Source organism: Choloepus didactylus, chromosome 15, assembly GCF_015220235.1.
Source record: "Choloepus didactylus isolate mChoDid1 chromosome 15, mChoDid1.pri, whole genome shotgun sequence".
NCBI lineage: Eukaryota > Metazoa > Chordata > Mammalia > Pilosa > Megalonychidae > Choloepus > Choloepus didactylus.
Window position 1 is genome coordinate 87,210,448 of NC_051321.1, and position 22,940 is coordinate 87,233,387.

At 37.9% G+C, this 22,940-nt stretch overlaps 1 pseudogene; it reads right to left on the bottom strand.

Annotated features, from left to right (window-relative positions):
- LOC119509975 overlaps positions 1–22,940 on the bottom strand; it is an 86,685-nt pseudogene that overhangs the window by 6,668 nt on the left and 57,077 nt on the right.

The window sequence follows — 22,940 nt, forward strand, 5'->3', positions numbered from 1 at the left end:
AAATAGTTAATGCAACTGTTGCTGACATGTTTTGCATAGTACCCCTGGCTTTGTGCACTAACCTGGACTTCCGATAAAGTAGTGATTAGCCTAGAAAGGGAGGTCACCCCCAAAAAACCCTAAATCCATTTTCAGTCATGGCTAGTCTTCTACCCTCCATTCTCCTTTTTTAGCATTTGGGCCCCCTGGGCTTGTTTTCACTGATTCAGTCTTACTTTTCCTCAATTCTTTTTTTTAAGACAGTGAATGAACATTTAGTTTATTAATCAGATAAAGTTGAACTGAATTCAAATTGCTAATTTTATATACATCTGACCAGAAAAGAGTTAACCGAAGAAACATTGTGCTGGGCTTTCTCTTTGCTGGTGGATCCCTTTGCCTCTTTTCAGCTGACATTTCTTAAGCCTGTGCTCTGGGTCAGGATCGGGATAATTTTACACATATATGGTCTTTAATCCATAGTGCTGCTGGGGGGCTACCATTATTCTCTCCCATTTTAAAGATGAAGAAATTGAGGCTCAGAGAAGTTAAGCAAATGATTCCCAGGTCACACAACCAGGAAGTGAAGGTGCTGGGATCTGAACCTAGTCTATCTCTAAAGCCTATATTCTTTTTTTTGTTTGTTGGGTGGTTGGTTTTTCATTTTTTGTTGTTGTTGTTTTTTTAATTTTTTATCTTTATTTATCGAACAATTAAAACAAACAACAAAAAACACATTTCAAAGAAAACAAAGGATTAAGAAAAACAAATAACTGAAAATAACTACTTTGCTTCCTACATGTCCTACCATACCCTAAGAAAATTAACAAACCCTAATAAAACAAGGGAATAAGAAAAACAAAGAACCTAAAATAACTACATTGCTTCCAACATGATCCTACCATACCCAAGAAACTTTGCAAACCATAATCATTCCTGAGCATTTCCATAACGTTGAAATTACCCTCAATACCTTATCTGTTCTTATTAGATTATCATTACCCCTTCACTGATTGATGTCTATCTTAGGTTCCTACACTCCTAAAATATAAAATATTTATTTACATTTTCATAGAGTTCACATTAGTTGTAACATACAGTATCTCTCCTTTCGTGTCTGGCTTATTTCACTCAGCATTACATCTTCAAGGTTCATCCATGTTGTCATATGTTTTACAACTTCGTTCCTTCTCACTGCCATGTAGTATTTCATCAGTGTATATACCACATTTTGTTTATCCACTCATCTGTTGAAGGGCATTTGGATGTTTTCCATTTCTTGGTAATTGTGAATAATGCTGCTATAAACACTGGTGTGTGAATGTTTCTTCATGGCACTGCTTTCAGGTCTTCTGGGTATATACCAAGAAGTGCAATTGCTGGATCAAAGGGCAACTTGGTATCCAGTTTTCTAAGGGAACATCAGACTGTCTTCCAGAGTGGCTCTACCATTATACAGCACCACCAACAATGAATAAGGGTTCCAATTTCTCCACATCCTCTCCAATGTTTGCAGTTTCCTGTTTGTTTAATGGCAGCCATTTTAATTGGCGTGAGATGATATCTCATTGTGGTCCTAATTTGCAACTCCCTAATAGCTAGTGAAGATGAAAATTTTTTCATGTGTTTTTTAGCCAATTGTATTTCCTCTTCAGTGAAATGTCTTTTCATATCTTTTGTCCATTTTATAATTGGGTCCGTTCTACTGTTGTTGAGTTGCAGGATTTCTTTACATATGCAAGATATATATCAGTCTTTTGTCAGATACATGGTTTCCCAATATTTTTTCCCATTGACTTGGCTGCCTCTTCACTTTTTTGACAAATTGCTTTGAGGTACAGAAGCTTTTAATTTTGAGGAGTTTCCATTTATCTGTTTTTTCTTTCACTGCTAGTGTCTAAGAAGTGACCTCCTAATACAAGGTCTTCATGGTGATTCCCTACATTATCTTCTAGGAGTTTTATGGTGCTGTCTCTTATTTTGAGGTCTTTAATCCACTCCTGAATTCTTGATAACAGGAATAGGAGTGCAAGGATATCAGAAACCTATGCGTTCTGGTTTACTAATGCTGCCATTTTGCAAAACACCAGAAATGGATTGGCTTTTATAAAGGCAGTTTATTTGCCTACAAAATTAGTCTTACTGCCATAAAGTGTCCATGGTAAGGCATCCACAATAGGGTACCTTCACTGGAGGATGGCCATTGGCATCTGGAAAACCTCTGTTAGCTCAGAAGGCACCTGGCTGGTATCTGCATGCTCCCGGGTTGTGTATTCAAATGCCATTCTCCAAAACATCAGTGTCAGCTTTCAACAGCCATTTTCAAAGTGTCTCATTAAGCTGCAGCTGCATCTGGGCCTGTAGAGCTCTTTTTAAAGTACTCCAGTAATTAAATCAAGACCAAACTGAATGCGAAGTGTCCATATCTCTATGGAAATTATCCAATCAAACATTTTAGTCACAGCTGATTGAGTCACATCTCCATCAAAATACTCAATCAAAGGATTCCAACCTAATCAACACTAATATTGTGCCTCCACAAGACTGCATCATAGAACATGGTGTTTTGGGGGACATAATATATACAAACTGGCACATTCCACACCCTGGACCGCAAAACAACATGATCTTTCCATATACAAAATACATTCATCCCATCACAATATCACAAAAACTTAGATCATTTCAGTAACAATAGGTAAGTACAAGATCCCATCAAAATCAGTCACTGGTGTGGTCTTGTCCTAAAGCAAAATTTCCCTCTAGCTATGGACCTGTGAAACTTAGAGCAAGCTAGGCACTGCCAGTATACAAAGGAGGGACAGTCATAGGATAAACATTCCCATTGCCATAGGGAGAAACTGAAAGGAAAACGGTTCAGGGGACCAGTATAGCTCCTAAAACCCACAGGGCAAACTCCAGTAGTCTTCAAAGTCTGAGAGTCTTTCACAGAACAACACTGCATCCTTGGGGCATGAGAGGGCAAGAGTTTAACCCTTTCCAAGGGCCTTTGTGGCAGCCCTTTTCTCTCTAAATGCTGGGGTGAGTGGTCCAACATATCCACACATTGGGGAGACCACTTTCTCTAGGCCTCACCCTCTTCAAATACTGGGGTGCCATCCAGACTCTGCCTGTCCGAGGAAAAGGCTCTCCCCTCTCTGAACAGTGGGGTGGCAGCCAGGCTCTCCCCAATCCCTGCAGAATGTTCTCTGCCCTCTCTGAAGCCTTGGGTGGCAGCACTCATCCTGGGCAGTGAGGCACAAGGCCCGCCCCCTGCCTCTGGGGCAAACTCACCCATTCCATGTGTGTGGGCACTCTGCTCTCCCTGACCAAGACCTCATTTCTCCAGCCCTCAACCTCCATGGCTCTTTGTAGAAATTTTTCCTTCAGTTTGTTCCTTGTCTGTCTTCTCCAGTACAGACCAACAGTGTCTCTATCTATAATGGTCTCACAAAAATTCTGTTGGCTTCATGTGAAGCACACAAGGGCCAAAGCCATCAGACAACAGGACTTTCCACAAATCCTTTCTGGACAACTCCATCTCCAATTCTGGCTTGCACAAAAATGGCAGTTGCATTCCATGTTTGGTAAAATCCTCATATGGGGCTGTAGCCTCTGAGGTTTTGCTTTCTGGAAGCCCATAATTTTCCAGACCATCAATTTCTGGTTTCTTTGTACCCAAGAGTTCATTTCTCAGCTTATCTCTGTCCTGTCACATTCTACTGTAAATTGCAAGAAGAAGCCAGGCTACATACTCCACATGTAGTGTGGAGATCTCCTCAGTTAAGTATCCTAGCTCGTCACCTTCAAATTCTGCCTTCCATCCAACACCGGGACACAATTTTGCCAAATTCTCTGCCACTTTAAAGCAAGGATTGCCTTTCTTCCAGTTGGCAATGAGACATTCATCATTTCTACTCAAGGCTTCATCAGAGGTATCCTGAGAGTCCATATATCCACAGTCCCCTCAAAGCAATTTAGCCCCTTTCTATCAAGCTCTTCACAATTCTTCCAGAATCTTCCCCTTATCCATTTAAAAAGCTTTTCCAACATGTTTAGTATCTGCAAGCTCAGCAGCAGCAACACACCCTCTTGGTACCAAGCTGTATTAGTTAGGGTTCTCTAGGGAAACAGAATCAACAAGAGATATCTGTAAATATAAGATTTTATGAAAGTGTCTCATGCAACTGTGGGGATGCGCAAGTCCAAATTCCATAGGGCAGACAGCGAACTGGCAACTCCCAGGAAGGTGTCTGATGAACTCCTCAGGTGGCAAACTGCAAAGTCTGATGAAGGTGTTCGATGAACTCCTCAGAAAACGCTTGGCTGGCTAGCCAGAGAAGAAGTGAAGGTCCTCTCTCTCTCATCCTTATAAGTTTTCAAGGGATTGGATTAAATCCAGCTGATTGAATTCCCTCATTATGGAAGACACACCCTTCGTAGACTTAATCAGTCACAGGTGCAGTCAATTGACTGATGATTTAATAAAGAAGCTTTATGGTTTATTAATCAGCCACAAATGCCCTTGCAGTAATGGTTGAGACAGTGCTGGCTTGACCAGACACCTGGACACCATCACCTGGCCAAGCTGACACATAAACCTAACCACCACAATATGTGCTGGATGTTTTCCAAGAGGGAACAGAGAAGCTGCTGATAAACAGATGCTGATTGAGCTGTACTCGTCTCTGTATCAAGTTATTCCTTCATTTCTGTTTCATCATGTACACTCAAAGCAAGACAGCATCTTGCTTGTTTCATCCTCTTCTGTTTTGGTTTTCTAGGGACTCTCTTCTTTATGAAGTGGGGATTTCCTCTTGACTCGTACTATAGGATTACGTATTTTCGTTGCTGCATTACCTGAAGGCCTAGTGGTTGGTTTACCTGACTCGCAGGCTTTGGTGGCAGAAGAAATGGCTGATTACATGGCAGTTTGAGAAATGCTTTCACTGAAGTACCCCCTGAGCTTTCACTGGAATTTACTTGTGGCACAGAAAAGTCAGCAGCTTGTATGCTGGTCATAGATGCCGCTGTTACAGCTGGAGCAGGACTGTTTCTGACATGAGAGCTGACAAAATTATTCAATGGGCTGCTCTTCATAGCACTAGAAGATGAAGACACAGACATGCTGTTATCACAGTCCATGGACCAGTCGAGGCTGCTGTCATTCAGGGCTGTTAATCTGACACCTGCTTTTGAATGCTTTTTTTTTTTTCTGAAGGACATGATTTGGTAGTTTGTTGGAGCTGCCTTTTCTTTACATGCAGTGTGTCAATTTTCATATCCACCTCAAGTATCTTGCAGTCTGTTGCTTGCCTATAAACTGTATCTGTGAAAGACTGAATTTCATAGGTGAGATCAACACTGAGGTTTTCAGAGTTTTCTGTTTTTTTAAACACTAACCTAATCACCCACATTGCATAAAATTCTTCCTTGTCACAGTCTTCTTTGGGAGCTGGAAATGACTGGGGATTCAATGAGCCCATGTAATTAATTCATCTTCTCCAAGATTCCAGCCAGGATTCAGATTTTTTATTCCACCTAGTCCACCCATTCCAGGTGTTATTTTTCTGTTGGTGCACATGCTAGAAGCACAATATAACACTTGGACTTTTGAAAGAAGTTTGGAGCTTCAAAAAACTTTGGAACATCCTGCCTTACACAGCAAAATTTCATCTATAAGAGCAAGACCTTGTTTAAAGTCCTCACCCATGACCATCCATGTTGAAATGGACACATTGTATGTGGAGTTCTGCTCTGGGTATGCTGGTGTGATCACAGGCATAAGGGGGTACCTATCACTGGGGTTTACCCTTGGGTCCCCTACAGACAAATTAAGATTGCATGCTTCAGCCATTTCTAAAGCACTGGATTTGACCACTCCCATTTAGAAAATCCCCGCCACCTCCCCACCCCCACACAAAAAACAAAACTCCTGTACAAGAGTTGATAGCCAGGAAATGCCACTGAGGAAACCTAATATATTGGAATAGATGTTGTGGCATTTGACCCACAGTTTGATAGCTCTCAGAGTTAACCAGAAGTTGTCAATGTTTCATAGTAGATGTAAATTTCATTGGATACTCTACAACCCTTAAGACATCTTACGCATCTTTTATCTACATTTTTGTTCAGAACTGTCATCTTATAGATCCAAATATTCTGGAATAGTCTGCAGTGCTCATCTTGCAAACAAAATATCAATCTCTGTCCCATCGAAACACAGTTTGACAACTAGTACAAATGCCTCTTCAACAGCTTGTAAATATTTTATTCTTCTTGTAATTTTAATTTACCACAGAATGAGGGGAAAAGGCACTTCGATCAACTTGTCTTGGGGAAATGCACAACACATCAATATCAGCACCTTTTCTGTATACTCCTAATCTATAAGCTCCAAACATAAACATTTTTCCTCACAACATTTTCAGTTACAAATGGTGGGAGATCCTTGCATTTACTGATTTCTCCTATCCAGATTTACTGGGACATTTATTTTTCCCAAAACTAAAATCCTGCACTGCAGTTCCTCTTTCTCTTCAAAAACCCCAATAGTCTTCAGTGTCTCATTCAGTTTCTGTGTAAGTATGCAGTCAGTCTCCTTCGGGGCTGCTAAGCTCACAGGAGAGGTAATGCCACAGTGCTTCTGTGGTGGGTGTGTTGGCTGTGATCCCTGAGCTGTAACTGACAAGGGGCCAAAGGCCACTCAAACTGAGAAAGTACAGTCTCTTCAACAAACGGTGGTGGGAACATTAAATCTCCATGAGCAAAGTAACGAAGGTAGACCCCTACTTCACACCATATACAAAAACCAACTCAAAATGGCCAAGATCTAAACATAAGAACCAGAACTGTCAAACTCCAAGAAGAAAATATATGGAAACATCTTTAGGATCTCATGTTAGGCAATGGTTTCTTAGACTTTTTTATCCAAAGCACAAGCAACAAAAGAAAAATAGATTGGACCTCATCAAAATAAAAATGTTTGTGTATTAAGAAAGTAAAATGACTTGACATATCACTGCACAATCACAAGGATGACAACAATCAAAAAGGCAAATTAAAACACGTGTTAGCTAGAAAGTACAGCGAAAAACAGACATTCCTACACTGAAGTGGAACTGTAAAATATTGCACCCACTATGGAAACAATCAGGAAGTTTGCAAATATATGACACGTAGGGTCTCCATATAACCCTGGAATTCCACTCTTAGGTATCAGAAATGAAAACATACATCCTCAAAAAATTTTTACACACATGTTCAAGGTAGTATTTTTCATATTAGCCAAAAAGCAGAAACAAACCAAATGTCCATCTACTGACAAATGGATTAACATAATACAGTTTATCCTTGCAATGAATATTAATCTGCAATAAAAATGACATCCTGATACATATGGCAATATGGATGAACCTTGAAGACATTATGCTAAGATAAAGAAGGCAGTCAAAAAGACCACCTATTATATGATGTCATTAACATGAAATGCCCTCAAGGGGAAAATCTATAGAGACAGAAAGTAGATTCATGGTTTTCTAGGGCTCTGGGGTTAGGAGGAAATGTAGTAGAGAGATAACTAATGGATCTGGGTCTTCTGTTTGAGGTGAAGAAAATGTTCTAAATGTAGTTCTGCTAATGTTGCAGAACTCTGTGAATGTACTAAAATCCATTGGACTGTAAACAACAAATGGGAGAGTTGCATAATGTTTGGATTTCTTAATCACACTATTGTTTAAAAATGAGATGAAGTAATTATGGGAAGTTATTAAAATTGCCTCACAAAAAAATTCTCTGCAAACTTAAAACAAGGATCACCTTCCTTCCAGTTGCAATGACACATTCAACATTCCTGTTCAAGTCCTCACTGGAAGTATCTTTAGAGTCCATATATCTAGAAACAGTCTCTTCAAAGCAATCTAGGCCTTTTCTCTCAAGCTCCTCATAATTATTCCAGAATCTTTCCTTATCCATTTAAAAAACCATTCCAAATGTTTGGTATTTGCAAACTCAGCAGCACCCCACTTCTCTGGTACCAAAATCTGTTTGGTTTGCTAATGCTGCCATTTTGCAAAAACACCAGGAACAGATTGGCTTTTATAAAGGGAGGTTATTTGGTTACAAAGTTACAGTCTTAAGGCCATAAAGTGTCCAAGGTAAGGCATCAACTATAGGTACCTTCATTAGAGAAAGGCCATTGGCAATTGGAATACCGCTGTTCATTGGGAAGGCACAGGGCTAGAGTGTGCTTGCTCCCACATTGGGTATCAAAATGGCATTCTCCAAAATGTCAGTCATCGGCTTTCAATGGCCATCTTCAAAATGTCTCTCTAAGCTGCAGCAGCACTGAGCTCCTTCTGTCTGAGCTTTTATAGGGCTCCAGTAAAGTAATCAAGACCCATGCTGAATGACAGGGCCACACCTCCATGGAAATAATCTAATCAAAGGTATTACCCACAGTTGGGTGGATCATATCTCCATGGAAACAGCCTAATCCAGAGTCTCCAACCTAATCAACACTAATACATCAGCCCCCACAAGATTTCATTAAAAAACATGGCATTTTGGGGGACATAATACATCCAAACTGGCACAGCGTGAATGCTATAAAACACTGAAAGTTTTACCAATTCTCAGAGACACAATTACGGCTCATATTCCTTCTGATCTCCTTGCTTTTTTGCTTGAAAATAAATTCTCTCTTTGAAACTGCGGGCTCACATAATTAACTCTTCCATATGCATTGGGAACAAAAACCCTGCATTGGTTGGTAACAGAATGATGGAAAAAAATGTTCCATGCATATAGTAAGCAACAAGACCTGGGGTGGGTATACTAATACAGGGCAAAACAGACTTTATGTCAAAAGCCATTGTCAGAGATAAAAAAGAACATTACGTATTAATAAAAAGGGGAAGGCACTAAGAAGAAATAACAATCGATAAATATTTATGTACCTGAGCACAGTGCTCCAAATACAAGAGGTAAAAACTGGAAAAACTGAAGGTAGAAACACATCTCTACAACAAAGGTTGGAAATCACAAACCACAAATCTCAATACATAGGACATCTAGATGGAAGGTCAATAATGAAATAGATAACTTGAATAGCATGAAAAATGAATTATACTTCACAGATATATACATGACATTGCACACAAAAGCAACAGAACGTGTATTCTTCTCAAATGCACATGGATCATTCTGCAGGACAGCCCACATGTTGGGTCACAAAGCAGGTCTCAATAGATTTAAAAATATCAAGACTGAAATATTACAAAGTACTTTCTCTGACCACAATGGAATGTTTCTGGCAATCAATAACAGGCACAGAATAGGAAAATGCACAAATATATGGAGGTTGAAAAAAAACATTCTGAAAACATCCATGGGTTAAAGAAAGCATTGCAATAGAAATCACTAAGTATTTCAAGATGAAGGAAAACAAGGACACAACACATCAAAACCTATGGATGCAGTAAAGGGAGTCCAAAGAAGGAAACCTGTAGCCCTAAACACGAATACTAAAAAAAAAGAAACTGCTAACATCAAAGATCTAATTGCACATATGGAGGAAATAGAAAAAAAAATAAATTAATCCCAAAGCAAGCCAAAAAAACCCATAAGAAAGATCAGAGCAGAAATAAAGAAAATTGAGAATAAAGAAACAAAAGAGAGAAAAACAAAACCAAAATTTGGTTCTTTGAGAAGATCAACAAAATGGACAAGTGCTAAGCTACAATGACAAAGAAAAAACAGAAAAGATGCAAATAAATAAAAAGAGGAGAAGGGGGGCCTCACTACTGAACTCACAGAAATGAAATGGTATGTAATAGGATACTAGTTTCAAGATTATGCCAACAATCTAGAAAACTTACATGAAATGAACAAATTCCAGGAAACACATGAAAAATCTCCACTGACTCTAGAAGAAATAGAAGTCCTCAACAACCCATATATAATTAAAGAGATTGAATCAGTCATCAAAAACATCCAAACAAAGAAAAGCTCAGGACTAGATGTGTACCCAGGTGAGTTCTACCAATCATTCCTGAAGGATCAAAATCAACCCTGCTCAAATTCTTCCAGAAAGCTGAGGATGAGGGAACACTGTGGCACTCACTCTTTGAAGCCACCACCCTAATACCAAAGCCAGATAAATATACAACCAGTAAAGAAAATTACAGACCAATTTCTCTTCTGAAGACACAGGCAAAAGTCTTCAGCAAAATATTTCCAATTTGAACCAAACTGCACATCAAAATAATTATACCCGTGATCAAGTAGGTTTTATCTCTGTTATACAATAGAGTTTAGACATAAGAAAATCAATTAATGTATTACATCGCATCAACAAACAAAGGTAAAAGTAACGTGAATATCGCAATTGATGCAGAAAAGGCTTTAGACAAAATCCAGTATCCTTTCCTGGTAAAGACACTTCAAAAATAGGAATAAAGGGTAACTTCCTCAGCATGTTAGTGGAATATGTGAAAAAACCACAGACAGTATCATACTCAATTAACAACCAAATGCTTTACCTCTAAGATCTGGGAACAATGAAAGGATGCCCACTGCTACCATCGTTATTCAACATTATACTGGAAGGTCTAGCCAGAGAAATTAGGCAGGAAAAGGAATAATAGACATCCAAATTTGAGATGATGAAATAAAATTTCACTATTTGCAGATGTCATGCTCAAATTTATAGAATGTCTGGAAAATCTACAAGACAATTCTTTGAACTAATGGACAAATTTAGCTAACTGGGGTGATTCAAGAACAACATTCCATATATCAGGAAGGTTTCTTCACAGAAGTACTAACTATGCTTAGGAGGAAATCAAGAAAAAAATTCCATTTGCAATGACAAGTAAAAGAATCAAATATCTAGGAATAAATTTAAGAAAGGATATAAAGTACTTGAACAGAGAAATCTATGAAACAGCTACAAAGAATCAAAGAACTTAAATACTTTTTCTCTTTTTACTCTTTCTTTTTTTTCAATTTCTCCAATTTTTGGTATTTTAAAACTTCAACTTCTGTGTGAGATTAAGGAAGAGATGTTTATTTTGTCCAACATTTAAATTTTCTGTAGCATACTGTCTACTTTACCCTCTTGTCAGTTTATTTAAACAACCTAATCACATGGAACCTCGAATAGGGAATCAGAGCTCATTATTCAGTGCAAGTAAACCTAATACCCGGATACATCCCAGAGTATTTTGGGCAAAAAATAAAAAACTATTTGCAAAGCCCCATTGAGGGACTGGGGATAAACTGGAACTATTAAACTTACACCCCCAGAGAATTGCTAAAATTCTCTCAAGCATTAGGAGCTCTCAATTGAATTAGCCAAGCCCTCAGTCTTGAACATTGACTTTTTGAAACTTATTTCTGCAATGGCAAATACAGGCCTGCTTCTAATTATACTGAAGAGTCACTCCCAGAGAGCCTCCTTTGTTGCTCAGATGTGCCCTCTCTCTCTTAAGCCAATTCTCCAAATAAATTCCCTATACTCCCCCCTATATTGGACATGACTCAAAGGGATAAGCCTAGACCTAGCATTGTGGATTAAGAATGCCTTCTTGACCAAAAGTAGGAAAAGAAATAAAACAAATTAAAGCTTCAGTGGCAAAGAGATTTCAAATTGAGTTGAGAGGTCATTCAGGACATTACTCTTATGCAAGCTTTAGCCAGATAATGCAAACTACTATAGTATGCCAAGCCCCTAAAATCCCTAGGGATTGCCTTGGGCTCTAAGTCTCTATAAAGGTTTTCTTAGTAAGTTTATTCTTCCAGAAATTTTAGGTCTCAAGATTGATCCTATGCCAGATAAGCCCTGAATCCCAGAGGTACCAGACTCCCCAAGAACATCAACAAGATTCATCCTTCTACCCCATAAGATCAACACCCCTTTCCAGCATGAAGAAGTTAAAATGGTCATTACCCAGGTATCACTGAAGATTGAGAGAATGATCAAATGAGAGGGAGGAGGTATAACTGAGAAATTAGGATTTAACAAATGACTGTGACTGTGGACTCAATACATAGATTCTTCTTTTTAATGTCAATTTTATTACAATCACTAGAAGAAAATACCTCAATTTGTTGAACTGGAATCCACTAACCCTGATCTTCAATAAAGACTGTATTAACCATATAGCAAAAAAAAGGTCACTTCCCTTCACTGTATGCATCTATTTCTGGATGTTTTGTTCTGTTCAACTGATTATATCTATCTATCTATATATATATATATATATATATATATATATATATATATATATATATATAAAATGTACACACATACATACATATCTTACAATACCACGCTCTCTTAGTTAACCCACCTGTATTGAAAATATTAAAATTGGGTAGAGTACAATACTATTGGTCAACAAGGGAGGCGGTGTAAGGGGTGTGTGATGTTTGGGGTTTTCTTTTTTCTTTTTATTTCTTTTTCTGGAGTAAAGCAAATGTTCCAAAAATGATCATGGTGATGGATGCACCACTATGTGAGGATACTGTGAACCAATGATTGGATATTTTGGAAGGATTATATGGTGTGTGAATATATCTCAAAATTACATTTAAAAATGAAGAACTCAAATACATGAAAGGTGATTCTATTTTTCTGGATTGGAGGACTAAATATTGTTAACATATAAATTCCACCCAAAATGTATTACAGATTCTATGCAATCTCAAGCAAAATTTCAAGGGCCTAGTTTGCAGAAATATAAAAACCAATTATCAATAGCTACAAACATCTTGAAAAAAATACACATGGAGGATTCACACTTCCTTAATTTTAAGCATATTACAAAGTTACACCGGTCAAAACAGCATGGTACTTAGAAAAGGATACATACATCAACCAACAGAATTGAATCAAAAGTTCAGAAACAGACCCTCATTCCAAGGGACAATTGATTTTCTTTTTTATTAAATTCAGTTATGCGTTCATCACCACAATCTATCTCTGAACATTTTCCTTACATCAGAAAGAACCAAAACAAGAATAAAAAATAAAAGTAGAAAAAGAACACCCAAATCATCCCCCCATCCCACCCCATTTGTCCTTTAGTTTTTATCCCCATTTTTCTACTCATCCATACACTAGATAAAGGGGGTGTGATCCACAAGGTCTTCACAATCACACTGTCACCCCTTGTAATCTACATTATTATATAATTGTCTTCAGGAGTCCAGACTGCTGGGTGGGAGTTTGGTAGTTTCAGGTATTTACTTCTAGCTATTCCAATACATTAAAACCTAAGAGGTGTTATCTATATAGTGCATAAGAATGTCCACCAGAGTGACCTCTCGACTCCATTTGAAATCTCTCAGCCACTGAAACTATTTCATCTCATTTTGCATCCCCCTTTTGGACAAGAAGACACTCTCAGTCCCACGATGCCAGGTCCACATTCATCCCCGGGAGTCATATTCTGCATTGCCAGGGAGATATACACCCCTGGGAGTCGGGTCCCACATAGGGGGGAGGGCAGCGAGTTCACCTGTCGAGGTGGCTCAGTTAGAGAGAGAGAGGGCCACATCTGAGCAACAAAGAGGTACTCAGGGGGAGACTCTTATGCACCATTACATGCAAGTTTAGACTCTCCTTTGTGGTAATGAGCTTCATAAGGGCAAGTCCCATGCTCGAGGGCTCAGCACCTCAAACCGCCAGTCCCAATGTTTGTGACAACATCAACACCAGTCCAGGTGAGGCTGTCCAACACATCCGCACCTTCCCCCACATCCTCGGGGCTGGGGAGGGGGAGGCTGTAAATATATTTTTTATTATCTGCCCAAATTACTCTGGGATGTGTCACTATTTCACTCCAGCCTATGCTAACCTACCGTATCTCACGTCCTATTCAAAGTTCCATGCAATTGTGATGTTTGAACAAATCGACTGTAGAGTTGTACCATTTAGAAAATTTAGATCCTGTACCAAATAGACATCTATTCTCTTGGTCTCACATGGAAGTTGAAGTTTTAAAACACAGTCAGTTTCGACCTTTACCCTTTGGCCTGGCTTGCCCTGGTCTTAACCAGACCTGCTTCATTCATATCACTAATTGAAGTCTGGGCTCTTTTTCAGCTTTTTTTTTTTTTTTTGACAGTAGCTGTATGCACTAATACTGACATTCATATCTGCCGAGCTCTAGCTCTGAGTTTCAGGTGTCTCAGAGACATGCATTGTTCCAGAGACCAATCAGGTTATACGCTAGGGGATCAGCATCTCAAAGTTTAGAGACAGGCATTACAATTCAGAGACAGAGTTAACAATCTAGGGACTATTACAATTATTGTGTCCATGTTAGGCTATGTTCTAAGATTCAATTCTGAGTTTACACATTGTAGTTAGTCCATATTGGTGAGGCATCGTCCCTCTCACCATGTTTTCTCCAACACTTTTACTCCTATATATATTTTTTCCTACAATTTTATAGAGTTATATTCACATACCATACATTTATCCACAGTGTACAATCAGTTGTTCATGGTATTATCATAAAGTTGTACATTTACCACCACAATCAGCACTTGAACATACTGATTACTACAAGAAAAACTGTTTTTTTTTTTTTAGCAATAAGAAAAAAAAAATGATAAAAAGAAAAATAATGTCATACAATACAATATACTACTAAGGACAGCAAATAACACCACTACCAGAATCCCATATTACTCCCCTATATCCCCTTCTCATATACATTTAGCATTGGCGTATTGTCTTTGTTACATTTAATGGAGGTATATTACAATGTTACTGTTGACCATAGACTCCAGTTTGCTTTGATTATGTTTTTTCCTGAATACCATCCCCTTTTCAAATTTCTACATGGTTGACATTCATTTGCTTTCCCACATGCAAAAACATTTTTATATTTGTATATTTAGTAACAGTCATTGGCCACTCCAGTTTTTGTCACGTTATACAGTCCCAGTCTTTATCATCTATCTTTACCTCTGGTGTCATACATTCTCCTATCCCACCTCTTTCAGCTTTACTCACAGACATCTTTGTTCAGTGTACTTACAATACTGTGCTACCATCACACAGTATTATGCTATCTATTTCTGGATCTATGCAATCAATCCTAAACATTCTGTAGTCCTTCAGCATCAAATGGCTGATCTCTGCCCTCTTTCTATCTCCTGGTCGCCTGTGTTGTCAGCTTTTAACTCCAAAAGTTTGTTCATTAATGTCTGTTCATATTAGTGAGACCATACAGAATCTGTCCTTTTGTTTCTGGCTAACTTCACTCAACATAATGTCCTCAAGGTTCATCCACGTTATTACATGATCCATGTCTTTGTTCTGTCTTACAGCTGTATAATATTCCATCATGTGTATATACCACGGTTTATTTATCCACTTGTCCTTTGATGGACATTTGGGCTGTTTCCATCTCTTGGCAATTGTGAATAATGCTGCAATAAACATTGGTTTACAAATGTCTGTCTGTGTCTTAAGTTTCAGTTCCTCTGAGTATATACCCAGCAATGGAATAGCTGGGTCACATGGCAAATCTATATTTAGCTTCCTGAGGAACCTCCATACTGTCTTCCAGAGTGGTTGCACCATTCTACATTCCCACCAACAGTGAATAAGTGTGCCTCTTTCTCCACATCCTCTCCAGCACTTGTCATTTTCTGTTTTTTGGATAATGGCCATTCTGTAGGTGTGAGAAGATATCTCACTGTGGTTTTGATTTGCATTTCCTTAACAGCCAGTGAAGTTGAGCAGTTTTTCATATGCTTTTGAGCCATTTGTATTTCCTCTTCAGAAAAATGTTTGTTCATGTCTTTTGCCCATTTTTTAATTGGATTGTTTGTCTTCCTGTTATTGAGATGCAGGATTCCTTTATATATTCGGGATATTAAACCCTTATCTGATATGTGATTTCCGAATATCATCTCTCATTGTGTAGGTTGCCTTTTTACTTTTCTGACAAAGTCCTTTGATGTACAAAAGTGTTTAATTTTGAGGAGATCCCATTTGTCTATTTGTTTTGGTTGCTCATGCCTTGGGTGTGAGAGCTAAGAAAACACCTCCTATCACAAGATCTTTAAGATATTGCCCTACATTTTCTTCTAAGAGTTTTATGGTCTTGGTGCTAATGTTTAGGTCTTTGATCCACTTTGAGTTAATTTTGGTATAAGGTGTGAGATGGACATCCTCTTTCATTCTTTTGGAAATGTATATCCAGTTCTCCAAACACCATTTATTGAACAGGCTGCTCTTTCCTAGTTGCTTTGGCTTTACTGCCTTATCAAAGGGGACAACTGATTTTTGAAAAGCATGCCAAGTTCACTCAATGGTGACAGAGTAGTGTCTTCAAACAATGGTGCTAAGAAAACTGGATACCCATATCTAAGGAATGAAAGAGGTCCCCTACATTGCACCATACACAAAAATCATCACAAAGTGTATTTAATATATAAATATAAAAGCCCCAGGAGAAAATCCTGGGAATCATCTCAAGGATCTTGTGTTTGACAATGTTTTCTTTGACCTTAAACCCAAAGCAAAAGCAATGAAATAAAAATACACAAATGGGATCTCTTCAAAATTAAAACTTCTGTGCATCAAAGGAGTTTGTCACAAAAGTTACAAGATAACATACCACATAGAGGAAAATATTAGTAAACCACAATCTCATGAAGGTTTATTATCCAGAATATATGAGTAAACCCTACAAATGAAAAAAACACAAAGACAATTCAATTTAAAAATTTTCAAAAACTTGAATAGACATTTTTACAAAGAGGACATACAAAAGGCTAAAAAAGCAAATAAAAAGATGCTCCATATCACTACAAATTAGGTTAATGTAAATCAAAACCATAATGACTTGTCATTTCACATGCACAAGAATGGCTAATATTTAAAAAAAAAAACAGAGTATTACAAGTGTTGGAAAGGATGTTGGATAAATAGGTACACCCATTAATTATTGGTGTGAATATAAACTGCTGCAGCCGCTGTGGAAAACAGTCTGGGAGTTACTCAGAGAGAAGTACCATATCACTCAGCAATCCCACTACTAGTTATATACTCAGAAAAACTGAAAGCAGAGTTATGAACAGATATTTGCACACTGATGCTCACAGTGACATCATTCAAAACTGCCAAAAGATGGAAGCAACCCAAGTATCATCAACTGATGAATGGATAAACAGTATGTGGTATATACATAGGATGGAATATCATTCAGTAAAAAGGAATGAAGCCCAGCTGCATGGAATAACACAGATGAAGCTGAGGATATTATTCAGAGTGAAATAAGCTAGGCACAAAGGCAAATATTACATCATCACTCTATTAGGAACTAACTATAACAAGCAAACTCTTAGAGTTAGAATCTAGCATACAGTTTACTACTAGATAGTTTGCTGTAGAGAATGCAAATCTGATGCTTAATGTGTACAGAATTTCTGTTTACATTGATTGTAAAGGTTTGGACATGGGTGGTGGCTATGGTTGAACATTACTGTGAGTATAATTAACAGACTGGATTATTTCTGGGAATGTGGTTGAAAGGGGATATTTTGGATCATGTATGTTACTAGAATAAAAGAAGATAAAACATGGGACAGTATAACAAAGTGAATCCTGTTTTGGACAATGGACTGGGGTTAATACTACAAGTATAAAAATGTTCTTTCCTGAACTATAATGAATGTACAACACTAATACAATGCACTAAAAATAGAAATGAAAGTCATTCAAATTGAAAATGATGAAGTAAAATTTCACTATTGGAAGCTGGCTAAGATGGCGGCATAGAGAGGAGTGGAAGCTAGTTAGTCCCCCTGGAACAACTAATAAAAAACAGAAACAACTAGTAAATAACCTGGAATAACTGTGGGGGGACAAATGTGACTGTCCACTCATCATAAACCAACCTGAATTGGGAGGAATGCCTGAGATCGCAGCATAAAATCTTTAAGTAAAAACTGTGGACCCGAGCCAAGAGCCCCTCCCGCACGAAAGCCTCACAGGGCTAGAGAGCAGCCCTCTCTGAATAAGCAAATATACCTAAGCCCAGCTCCTACTGGGGTTTTAATGTTAACCACTCAATACAGACTGCGAATTCTCAGCAAGAAGACAGAGGTTTCCGGTGACAACTGACCTTGCGGAGCCGGGGAACGAATGTGTCTCAGGATGGGGAGTCCAAAGGATCAGGTGCTATCTCTGGCCAATGGGTGAATCTGGGAGCTTTCTGTCCTTCTCTCTCTCTCAACCCGGGCAGCTCAGTGGAGAAAGCCTCAACTGTTTTTGGCTCACAGTGCTCTATAGTACAGAAAACCTCAATCATTTTAAACTCACAGCACTCTGACCCAAACAAGGGTGGAGATAGCAGAGCCAGAGAAAAAAAGAGTCTATTCATATGCAAAAGACTTCTCTCTAGGGGGCATAACTTCTGAAAAGAAAAGAGGTGGGGCCCAGCTCTACTACCTGCCTTCCATTCAAAACCAGACCCCAGAGCCTGGGGGAAAACAGCCATGGGCCACACCTCCTTACACCAGTCTGGAGTGACAGACTGACAGGCGCCACCTGCTGGGCAGAAAAGCACAGGGTGTGTCAATCCTCTAAGACACATCATCAGGGAAACAGGATACTGAATATTTCTTCCTTCTGGGACCTGAGCCTGTTCTTGTCTGGGAAAACCTGATTGTCGTGGCCAAAGAGGTCAGATGCCTAGACAACAGAAAACTACAACCTACACTAAGAAAACTGAAGTTATGGCCCAGTGAAAAAAATTTATACTTCAACTGAGATACAGGAATTTAAACAACTAATGCTAAATCAATTCAAAAAGTTTAGAGAAGATATGGCAAAAGAGATAAAGGCTATAAGGAAAACACTGGGTATGTATAAGGCAGAAATCAAAAGTTCAAAAATACAACTGGCAGAATCTATGGAAGTGAAAGGCACAACACAAGACATGGAAGACACAATTGAAGCATATAACAGATCTCAAGATGCAGAAGAAAACACTCAGGAACTGCAGAACGAGACACCTGAAAGCCTACACTCAAAAGATCAGAAAGAGAAAAGAATGGAAACATATGAGCAATGTCTCCAGGAACTTAAGGACAAAATGAAATACAAGTATGTACACAACACTGGTGTCCCAGAAGGAGAAGAGAAGGGAACAGGGGCAGAAGCAATAATAGAGGAAATAATAAATGAAAATTTCCCATCTTTTATTGAAAGACACAACATTACAGATCCAAGAAGCGCAGCGTACTCCAAACAGAACAGATCTGAATAGGCCTATGCCAAGACATTTACTAATCAGATTATCAAACATCAAAGACAAAGAGAGAATCCTGACAGCAGCAAGAAAAAAGCGATCCATCACATACAAAGGAAGCTTAATAAGACTATGTGCGGTTTCTCAGCAGAAACCATGCAGACAAGAAGGAAGTGGGGAGATATACTTAAGATACTGAAAGAGAAAAACCACCAACCAAGAATCCTATATCCAGCAAAACTGTCCTTCAAATATGAGGGAAAGCTTAAAATATTCTCTGAGAAACAGACAATGACAGAGTTTGTGAACAAGATACCTACCCTACAGGAAATACTAAAGGGAGCACTACAGACTGATAGAAAAATACAGGAGTGAGAGGTTTGGAACACAATTTTGGGTAATGGTAGCACAGCAATGTAAGTACACTGAACAAAGATAACTATGAATATGGTTGAAAGAGGAAGGTGAGGAGCATGTGGGACTCCAGAAGAAAAGAGGAAACATAAAGACTGGGACTGTATAACTCAGTGAAACCTAGGGAGTTCAATGATTGTGATAAAATGTACAAATTTGTTTTTTATGAGGGAGAACAAACAAATGTCAACCTTGCAAGTTGTTAAAAATAGGGAGGTATTCAGGGAAAAATACAATCAACGTAAACTAAAGACTATAAAACAGAATCACTGTATTATGCTACCTTTAATGCAACAAAGGCAATATACCAAGGTAAATGCAGATAAGAGGGGGGCATAAGGGAGGGGTATGAAACTTTTGGCATTGGTGGTATTGTCTGACTCTATTCTACTTTGATCTAAACGTTATCTTTCCTTTTGCTGCTTCCTAGCTGTCATGTTTTTTCCCCTCTTTCTTTTTTCTTTTTCTTTTGCCTCTCTACCTTCTTTGGCTCTTCCTCCTGCTTTGTGGAAGAAATGGAGATGTCCTTATATAGATAGTGGTGAGGGTGGTCAACACATAAATATTTGACTATACAGGGAAAAATCGATTGTTTACTTAGGATGGAATGTATGGTGTGTGAAAAAAATCATCTATTAAAAAAAATGGGTTGATGACAAAACCTTGAGGGAAATATACTGAGTGAAATAACCCAGACACATAAGGACAAATATTGCAGGGTCTCACTGATAGAAACTAATTATAATATGTAAACTCATAGACATGAAATATAAGTTACCAAGATATAGAAGGAGGCTAAAGAATGGGAAGTGATTGCTTAGTATGAGCAGAATGTTTAATTAGGATGAACTTAAATGTTTGGAAATGAAAAGAGGTGACCCTAGCACATTATGAGAATAACTAACAGTACTGAATGGTGGGTGAATGTGGTAGAAAGGGGAAGCTCAGAGTCATATATGTCACCAGAAGGAAACCTGGAGATTAAAAGATGGGAATGTATAAAACAGTAAACCTTGTGGTGGGCAATGTCCGAGATTAACTATACAAATAGTGGAAATTTCTTTCATGAACCAGAACAAATATATGACACTACAGCTAGAACTTAATAATAGAGGGACATATAGAGAAAAAATATATACCTATAGCAAACTATATATTACAGTTAGTAGTATTTCAACTTTCTTTCATAAACAGTAACAAATGTACTATACCAATACAAGTCAACAACGGAGGGAGGTGGTTAGGGATGTAGGAGGATTTGAGTTTCTTTTTCTGTTTTTTTCTTCTTTGTCTTTATTTCTTTTCTGAAGTAATGAAAATGTTCTAAAAATTGAAAAATAATTAATCATGGTGATGGATGCACAGCTGTATGATGGTAGCAGGGGCAACTGATTATAAACTTTGCATATTTGGATAACTGTATGGTATGTGAACAATCATCATAAAAAATTATTTTGAAAAAAAATTTCACTATTGGCAGATGACATGATCCTATGTACAGGAAGCCCATAAAGATATACTTCAAATCTCCTAGAGCTAATGCATAAATTCAGCAAAGTGGCAGACCAAAAAGCACCCAAAGAATCAGTACTGTTTTTTACTCTAGTAAAGAGAACACAGAAGAGAATATCAAGAAAAACTTCTATTTACAATGACAAATAAAAACATCAATGTCTCAGTATAAACTGAACCAAGAATATATAGACTTGTGCACAAAAATCTATGAAAAATTGCTATAAGGAACCAAAGAACTAAAATAAACAGAAGAAAATTTCTGTGTTCATAGTTGGGAATACTACATGCCTTTAAGATATCACTTTTATCCAAAATAATAAACAGATTCAAAACATCACAAGCAAATACAAGCAGCCTACTTTGCAGAAATGTAAAATCCAATTACCAAATTTGTTTGGAAGTCTAAGGAGCTCAGAATAGCCAAAAACATCTTGAAAAAGAACAAAGCATGAACACTCCACTCTCTTATGTTAAAGCACCTTATAAAACTACACTGGTTGAAACAGCCTGGTCCTTGCAGAATTATAGATACATCAACCAACAGAAGTGAATCTAGTGTTCAAAATAGACCATCACCTCTATGGAGAACTGATTTTGGACCAGGTTGCTAAGTAAAAGTACAGTCTCTTCAAAAACTGGTGCTAGGAGAACTGGATATCTAAATCCAAAGAATTAAAGGGGAACCCTATAATATACCATGCACAAAAATTATCCCAAAATGGATCAAAGCCATAAGTTTAAGAACGAGGAACTTAAAACCCTCAAAAGAAAATGTTTGTAATCAACTCAAGGATCTTGTGTTTCACAATGTATTCTTGAACCTTATACCCAAACCACAAGCAATGAAAGAATTCACAGAAATGAGATCTCCTCAAAATAAAATCTTCTGTGCATCAAAGGACTTTGTCAAAAAGTAGAAAGACAATCGTCCACTTGAAAGAAAATATTTGTAAATCACATATGCAATATGGGTTTAACATCCAAAATATAAAAAGAAATTCTATAACTGAACAGTATGAAGACAATCAACCTAGTCTAAAACTGGCCTAAGACTTGAGTAGACATTTTTCCAAAGAGGATATACAAATGGCAGAAAAAGCACATGAAAAGTTGTTCAACATCACTAGCAATTAGGTAAATACAAATTGAAACCTAAATGAGATGTTATTTCACACACAACAGAAAGACTACTATTAAAAAAAAAACAGTATATTCCAAGTATTGGAGAGGATGCAGAAAAACAGGGATACTCATTAATTGCTGGTGGGAACAAAATGGTGCAGCCACTGTGGAATACATTTGTCAGTTCCCCAGGAAGCTAAGTATAGAAGCATTGTATGGTCTGGCAATCCTTCAGCTAGATGTATACTCATACAAATTGAAAGCAGAGACATGAACAGATATGTGTTCACTGATGGTTATAGCAGCAACAATCACAACTGCGAAAACATGGAAGCAACCCAAGTGCCCATCAACAAAGAAATGCAGAAACAGAATGTGGTATATACATAGGATGGAACATGATTCCACTGTAAAAAGGAATTAAATTCAGATGCATGCACCAACATGAAACTGAGGACATTATGCTGAGTAAAATAAGCCAAGCACAAAAGGACAAGCGCTGTATGATCTCACTATTGTGAACTTATTAGAATAAGCAAACTCACAACGTTAGAACTTAGCATACAGGTTACCAATGGAGACTTTGGGGGAGAGAATGGGGAGCTGATGTTTAATATGCACAAAACTTCT